Source organism: Mirounga leonina, unplaced genomic scaffold (genome assembly GCF_011800145.1).
Source record: "Mirounga leonina isolate KUSES-001 unplaced genomic scaffold, KU_Mleo_1.0 Mir_150, whole genome shotgun sequence".
Taxonomy (NCBI): domain Eukaryota; kingdom Metazoa; phylum Chordata; class Mammalia; order Carnivora; family Phocidae; genus Mirounga; species Mirounga leonina.
In genome coordinates, this window is record NW_023270374.1 from 32,574,130 (window position 1) to 32,582,695 (window position 8,566).

Sequence of the window (8,566 nt, forward strand, 5' to 3'; positions counted from 1 at the left end):
TTCTCTCTTCTGCCTCATTTATTCTAGCAGTTAGCGCCCCCATTTTTGATTGCACCTCATTAATAGCCTTTTTGATTTCTACTTGGTTGGATTTTAGCTCTTTTACTTCTCCAGAAAGAGTTTCTCTAATAACTTCCATATTTTTTTCAAGCCCAGCTAGTATCTTTAAAGTGATGATTCTGAACTCTAGATCTGACATCGTACTAATGTCCATATTGAGTAGGTCCCTGGCAGTCGGTACTGCCTCTTGTTCTTTTTGTTGAGGTGATTTTTTCCGTCTCGTCATTTTGTGAAGAGGAGAATAGATTAATGAGAGAACAAAATGCTAGCAGAGTAACCACGTCCCCAGAAAATATACTCTAAACAAATCAGAAAAGACCTGAAGCAGTGGGATAAGAAGGGGAAAGAGAGAAAAAAGAAAAAGAAAAAAAAAAAAGAAAAAGATAAAGATAAAAACAACAACAAACAAAACAAAACAACAACAACAAAAGAAAAACCAGAATGTGATCAAATATGATCTATATGGTATATAGATCAGTGCCACACACTAGATTTGGGGTGTGTTTTGGTCTTTTAGAAGAAAGTGTCTCTCAAAATTTTAAAGAAAGTAAAACTTATATATGTACAAAAATAAGGGTTGATATGATGAAGGGATGGAAAATGACTGTAAAAATGGAAATTATAAAAAATTTTATAAAAGGAATTGATAAGAAGTTGTTTGAAAAAAGAAAGAGGATTTAAAAAAAGAAAAAAGAAAAAGAAAAAAACAGGGAGAGGATGTGATCAGGCAGGGGAATAGAGAACACCATATACTAGAGATTTAGGGTATATTTTAATCTGTTAGAAGAAACTATCTCAAAATTTTAAAGAGAGAACAACTTATATATATAAGCCAAAAATATGGGTAACTACTATGAAGGGATAGAATATGACTCTAAAAATGAAAAATAAAAATGTTTTTTTTTAAAAAAAGGGATTGATAAGATGTTGGTTGAAAAAGGGAAAAAGAAAAATTCAAAAAGAAATAAAAAGACAAAAAGACAGTTAAAAAAAAAAATTAACTTTAAAAGACTAAGGAATCATGGTAAAAAAGCCGTGAATTCTATGTGCAGTAGTCCCTTAGCGCTGGAGTTCTGCTGTTCTCATTGATCGGTAAACTTGGCCTTGGCTGGCTGTTCTCGCTGGTCTTCTGGGGAGGGGCCTGTTGCCGTGGTTTCCAAATGTCTCTGCCGGAGGCGGAATTGCCCCGCCCTTGCCCCCTCCCGGCTAAGTAATCTGCTGGGTTTGCTCTCTGCAGCTTTTGTTCCCTGCAAGCTTTCCGTACAGCTTTGGAGGCGGAGAGTGAAAATGGCGGCCTCCCAATCTCCGCCCCGGAGGAGCCGAGAACTCAGGCCCGCTCCTCAGTGAGCCCCCAGAGAACAGCCGTCAGTCACTCCCGTCTCCCCGGTCTGCAGCTGCACTCCGTGCTCAACCGGCCTGTGACCGCGCGTTTCTATCTCTGGCACCCGACCCCGGGTGGAGTCTCCAAACCCAGCAGATCCCTGCGGTGCACTCCCGCGCGGCTCCTCCCGGGGGAGGAAGGTGAGTCTCCCCGGATCTGCCGCTTGTGGGGTTCCTGCTGGAGGAGCAGGGGCCCGACTGTGCCGCGGATCACGGTTTATGGCCACCCCGAGCTGAGAGCCCGCGCCTGGGCTCTGCCTCTGCAGCCGGCTTCCCTGCTCCGATACCTGGGAGCTCTGCCGCACTCAGGCACCCCCGGTCTTTCTGTGACCCTGAGGGTCCTGAGACCCCACTGTCCCAGAGGGTTCCACCCCCTGCTTAGCCACCAGAGTGACGTCCCTCGGCGGAGCAGACTTTTAAAAGTTCCGATTTTGTGCTCCGCGGCTCTATCACTTGCCAGAAGCGGCCGACGGAGGCCCCTCCCCCGCCGTCTATCCTCCCGAATATCGCCTCGGATTCCCTTCTCCGCACGTCCTACCTTCCAGAAAGTGGTTGCTTTTCTGATGAGAGAGTTGTTGCTCTTCTTTTCTTCGATCTCCTGTTGGGTTTGTAGGTGTTCAGAATGGTTTGATCCCTATCCAGCTGAATTCCTGAGAGGAGACGAAATCCAGGTCTCCTACTCCTCCGCCATCTTGCTCCGCCCCCCCTGTTCTCATTTTTTTTTTAAGATTTTATTTATTTATTTGAGAGAGAGAGAGAGAATGAGATAGAGCATGAGAGGGAGGAGGGTCAGAGGGAGAAGCAGACTCCCCGCCGAGCAGGGAGCCCGATGTGGGACTTGATCCTGGGACTCCAGGATCATGACCTGAGCCGAAGGCAGACGCTTAACCATCTGAGCCACCCAGGCACCCTCATTTTTTTTTTTTTTTTGAGAGGGAGAGAGAGTGTGAGCAGTGGGGGACGGGGAGGCGGGCAGAAAGAGAGGAGAGAGAGAATCCCAAGCAGATACCCCGCTGAGCATTGGCCCAATAGGGGCTCAGTCTCATGACCCTGAGATCATGACCTGAGCTGAAACCAAGAGTCAGCTGCTTAACTGACTGTGTTTCTTTGATTGTGTTATTAATTGTTCTTAGTTTAAGAGCAGGAAGTTCAGGCACAGAAAGGATGGGTAGCTTGTCCAAGGACACACAACTGAAAAGTTACTGAACCAGGGACTGACTCCAAATCCTGTCCTCTTAAACCCTACAGGATGGGACTTCACGGCCATCCCTTCAGCAACTTTTCTGTGCCAGGCACTGTGATAGGTAAATTACACATGTGATCTGCTTTCATCTCCCCGGTAATTTGGAAGGTAGAAATTGTAGTATTCATGTTGTAACAAGGGAGACAAACTCCGAGAGGTAAAGTGACTTTCCCAAGGCCACACAGCTCACCTGTGTGGGGAACCTGGATTGGGATACAGGTTGCTCTTACCAGCGTATGAGAAGAGACCAAGTCCAGGGTACGTTCCAGATTGTTAAGAATCCCAGTGGGAGTACCAGTGTGATGTAAAAAGGCAAGAGTGAGTCCAGCTTGGGGGGATGAGAGAGGGAACTGTAGAGAAGGTAGGGTTTGAATGATGCCTGGAAGGGTGAGTAAGGTGGGATGGGGTGGAAGGGCATCTGCGTGAGAGCAAATGCACAGAGGCAGGTGAGTTGGGCAAGCAGGAGCAGCAGGGTGAGTAAGCTCGGGAAAGCATGGAGAGGAGTCTGGACCTGATATGTCAGCAGTGGACAGTGGTGGTGAGGGAGCCACGGGTGGCAATTAGGAAGGTGCTTCCGTGGCCCCTGCTTGTGCGAGAGCTCTTCCAGAGTAGCTCCTCCTGATCCTCCTTGTCCCCCCTCTCCCTCCCAGATATCACGTCCTGCTGTGTTTGGGGGTGTGGGAGGATTGCTGGGGCTGTCTGACTGCTGAGACTTGGGTTGCCCGGGGTCGGCTGCCTGGAGGTTTCCTTTGCCTCTCAGAGGACAGTCTTGAGGAGCTTCCTTGCTGTTCTGGTCAAGCTCCAAGCACTTCATTCTTACCGGGGAATGAAACTCGTCGTGGCCCAGCTGTGTGAGCAGGCTCTGCCTCCACCTGGCAGCCTTGGCAGCTCCCACAGGCCCTCCTGATGCCTCACACAGGGAGGATGATCACCATAGGCTCCTAGGGTCTTTTCCAGTTGGGCTCGGCCGGCGTGGGGTCTGCTTATGAGAATTTGCTTAAATTGAGCCAAAACCCCTCTTTGCTTTCTCTGTGACCCCATGCATTTCCTGCCAACAAAGGAGGGCCCGTGAGATGGCTGCAGAGATCTAAGCATCTGTCATGGTGTGTCGGGAATGCCCGCTTGTTTCCCTGCAGGTAGGAATGCAATCAGGGCTGGGTTTGTGGTTCACGTTGAGATGACACCAGGATATTTTAAGAAATGAGTGCAAAGCAGTGGAAATTGAGAACTCAGGCTCTTAGCAGTAACATGTATTTAGAGTTTGGGGAAGGAAAACAGCCTAAATTGTAGGAAAGTGTGATGAGCAAGATCTGACATAAATACATCAACAAAGATGAAATGCAGACCTGGAAATTGGGAAAGCCTCTCTTGCATGCTGTAGGGGATCTCGACTTGCTGTCTCCTTTGCCTGGCAGAGAGGCAGGAATCCATCTTATACCTCCAGCGGGACTTCTCTTGGCTGGGATGCCAGCTAAGCCTAAATTACTCTGATCTTTGGGCCTAGGGTCACCTGGAGGAAGGGTTTTCTGTGTCATGGTCTAAATGCTGGGCAAAGCCTTTACACCTGGAACCAGCAGCTTTCCTGTGGACGGGGCTTTGCAGCTTTGGGGCTGGTTCCTGTGTTCCTGGCTATGCTCACAGAGGGCCCTCAGATTCTGACACTCACTCGTCCTTTTGGTATCTCCTGGAGACCTCTGGAGCGGTCTGTGCCAACTCCCCTGCTGTAACCAAGACCTTCTGCTGTTCACCGATTGCTGGTGCTGAAAAAGCCCCACCCAGAACCGACCCTCTGTGCTCCTGCCTTCTCGCCTGGTTCTGCGACTTTCTGGGCATAGACGATGCTTGTTCTGGTTCATAGCAGTTCCTAAGGAGTGACTGATTTTTTTTTTAAAGATTTTATTTATTTATTTGAGGGAGAGAGTGAGAGAGAGAGCACAAGAGGGGGGAGTGGGAGAGGGAGAAGCAGACTCCCTGCTGAGCAGATAGCCCGATGCGGGACTCGATCCTGGGACTCCAGGATCATGACCTGAGCCGAAGGCAGTCGCTTAACCAACTGAGCCACCCAGGCGCCCGTGGGAGTGGCTGATTTTTATTTTTGTTTTTGATCTGCCAAAGAGAAGTGCCTGGAACAGCAGTTGCTACCATGCCACAGGGCTGAGATGGTGGGCACGGTGAACACAGCTGCCCACCTGGGGGAGGTCACAGGTTAAGTGGGAGTATCTAAGTTGCACTTTTTCTCTACCTCCCAGAAAGTCCTTAATTCTTGGGTTAGCTTTTGATTTCTTCTGTCTTAAAATCTTTTGTCTAGACATTCAGGAGCCTAGTGATACATTGCATTGCTTAGCACTTTGAGCATTATTTAATAAAGCACTTTTACATTTATTAGAGAGCACTGGCTTAGCATGTAGACTTTGAAAACACACTGCCTGAATTCCAGTCACGGCTCTACCATTGCAGGCTGCATGACCTTGAGCAGCTCATTCTTCCTAGATTCAGTTTTCCCATACAATGGGGGCAATTGTATATATAAATCGTAAGTTGTTGTGGGGATAGCTAAGTTAATAAATGAGACCTGCACGTAATAGGTCTACATAAATGTTAGCTACTGTTGTTGCTGTTATAATCGTTATTACATTTACTTTCCTGGCCAACTGTTTAGGTTAGTGGCATAATCCAAGTGACCCAGGCCCCCCAGCTCCCTCCCTTGCATGCACCAGCTCCAAGCCCTGTGAGTTCACCCTGCCGCGGGTATCTGGAGAGCTCCCAGGTGCTGGCTCACCTGCCTTTAGCACCCAGCCCACATCCTCTGTAGCAAAGCTGTCTTTGGAGGCACAGTCTTCTGCGGGTCGTTGCTGTCACTCCCACCCTGACCCTGGTGTTGCCTCCTGGCTTCTCTGGGAAATATTGCCTCTTTCTCGGCTAACGCAGGTCTAGCAGTTTTTCTAAGACCATTTGGAGAGTCCAGAGCCTCTCCTGCAGAGTGACCTGGAGTGAAACAAGGAGAGTAGCTCACTGCTCTTTAATCTGCACTCTTGACACAGGACTCAGCCCTCTTGCCTGTTCTACCTTCCTCTCCAACCCCAAAGAAAACCCACTCTGAAACATCAGTGAGCAATGGAGCTTTTACTGGAGGTAGGATCAAGGATCTGGTTTAATTGCACACTGAACAGTGAAACACCTAGTCAACACTTCTTTAGCTTACTAGGATTCTCTGCCCATCCGCCTGCCCCCAGGCACCCCTTGGCCCTGCTCCTCCTTCCTCCTCCTTTCTTTAGTGTTCAGAATCTTTCTATCTTCTGCCTGATCCCTGGCATCTTGCTCATCTCAACCCCCAAGGTGCTCATTAGGGCTACTTTTTAGCATAGAAGGCCTCTCCCTGTGAATGAGCTCTCCCACTGGCTGCTGAGAAGGTCAATGTTTCTTTCTTTCTTTTTTTTTTTTTTAAAGATTTTATTTATTTATTTGGCAGAGAGACAACGAGAGAGGGAACACAAGCAGGGGGAGTGGGAGAGGGAGAAGCAGGCTTCCCGCTGAGCAGAGAGCCCAATGTGGGGCTTGATCCCAGGACCCTGGGATCATGACCTGAGCTGAAGGCAGATGCTTAATGACTGAGCCACCAGGTGCCCCCTCAGTGTTTCTTTATATGTTGCACAAAATAGGGTCACCACTCCTTCGGGTCATTGCTCTCCTCACTGACCAGCCCTCCAGTCAATCTTTGTTTTCAGTTCTACTCAGTTCTGGATTCTTTTTCAACTCACACAAGCTCATGCTGGAGCATTTGCTCCTTCCACTGCTGCAGCCCTCCTGACTTACAGAAATGCCAGGAGTGTGGTATCATGCACCTCCCTGGGGAGGGGTGGCCCCACATGGATGCAGTTGGCTCTGTAACAGGTGGTCCATGCCATAAGCCCTATTACCCAATGAGAATACCCAGTGAGAGCATGCTGTCTCTCCTTAAGGCCAGCCCATCAAACTCTCTGAAGGTTACGAAAACTCACAGCTTTTTAGAAATGCGTGTAAAGGCGAGTGACCTCAGAGAGTAGTCAGGGATCAGACCATATCTGACACTGGCAAGGCCTAGCTGTTGGGTGGGAATGGCTTGTCTGGCTGGATCCAGTCACTAGACAGTGTTTCTCAGAATGCACTCCACTGACCACCTGCATCTGAATCACCTGGGAAGTGTGCAAAAAATATCCATGCCCGGGCTTTCCCATAACCTACCAGATCAGAGCCTTGGAAGTGGGGCTGAAGAATCTGAATTTTTAACAAAGGCCCTACTCGTGCTTCTGCATCCTTAAGTTTGAGAATCAGTGCTCAAGACTCTGAGCTCCATTCAGGCAGGGACCTCAATTATATTCTTCAAGGAGCCCATCATTGTTCCCCTCCTCCTCCTGTAGAACACAAAGGAAGAGTCCATCTCCCAATTCCCTTGCAAGTAGGTGAGACATGTAATCATTTCTAGCTAATGGGCCGTAAGTAGAAATTAATTTTATTACTTCTGGGCCAAAGTGTAGAAGAACAGGGGTGAGTCTTCCATCTTCTCTTTCTGTGGCGACTGAGGAGGCCAGGTGTTCCAGCTGGACAGCTACAAGATGGTGGAGCATCCATCATCTGGGCTCCCTGAGCGGCCATATGGAACAAAGCCCCCTAGCGGAGCCCCTGTGGACATGGAATGTGGGTGATAAATAAATGCCTGCAATGTTAAGCCCCTGAGATTTCAGGATTAATTTATCACAGCATCACCTAGCATTCTTCTCACCTATCTACAAGCTAAACTCATCATCTTTCAGTGATGTTGGACAATTGATTTATCTATCATTAAGAAGTTTAATGAGATTTGCTTCAAACTCTGGTAGCAGTTGCTGGTGAAATGGTATCTGACTGCGGTGGACAGGGCTGGGACAAGGGTGTGACAAGTGGGGCACGTCAGTGTGATACTGAAGAAGGTGCTCATTCTCAGGTTCACGCCAAGGAAAGGGTCAGCCCCAAAAAGTGAGCACCTCCTTCAGTTTTATACCCTAGGTGCCTCACTTGCCTTATCCCAGGCCTGGCACCAGCAATTGAAAAGGCCCAGCCTGTTTTTGTTTTAGTTTTAAAGATTTTATTTATTTGAGAGAGAGAGCGCAAGCGGTGGGGAGGGGCAGAGGGAGAGAGAGAGAAGCAGACTTCCTGCTAAGCAGAGAGCCCGATGTGGGGCTCAATCTTAGAACCCCAAGATCATGACCCGAGCTGAAGGCAGATGCTTAATCAACTGAGCTGCCCAGGCACCCTCGAAAAGGCCCAAACTGTTAAGCTCAGCACAGCGGGGGAGAGCTCCTGCTTTTTAAAGGAGAAAATAACAAAGCAACGAAGACTTGCTGAGACCCAGGCTCTGGCCTGATCCTCAAGGAACTCACAGTGAAATGAGAAGGCAGACAAATATGGATGACATGGTGGTTCCAAGGGAGATGGGGTACAAGCCAAGAGCTCAGGAGCCCAGACGAGGCAGAGGCCTGCTCAGCGGAGCTGAGAGGGCAGCTCAACTTCCCTGGCAGATGATGATGTGAAAATGCCAAGCAGAACAATGCCTCCTGCTTGTGTTTGGAGAAGGGTTGTATGATCATAACTGAGGACACTTTTTCTTTTTTGTGTGTGTGTGTTCTGATAAAACTTTTTTTAAAAATTTTTTTATTCTTATATTATCGCCATACATTGCATCATTAGTTTTAGATGTAGTGTTCCATGATTCATTGTTTGTGCATAACACCCAGTGCTCCATGCAGAATGTGCCCTCCTCAATACCCACCACCAGGCTAACCCATCCTCCCACGCCCCTCCCCTCTAGAACCCTCAGTTTGTTTTTCAGAGTCCATCGTCTCTCATGGTTCGTCTACCCCTCCGATT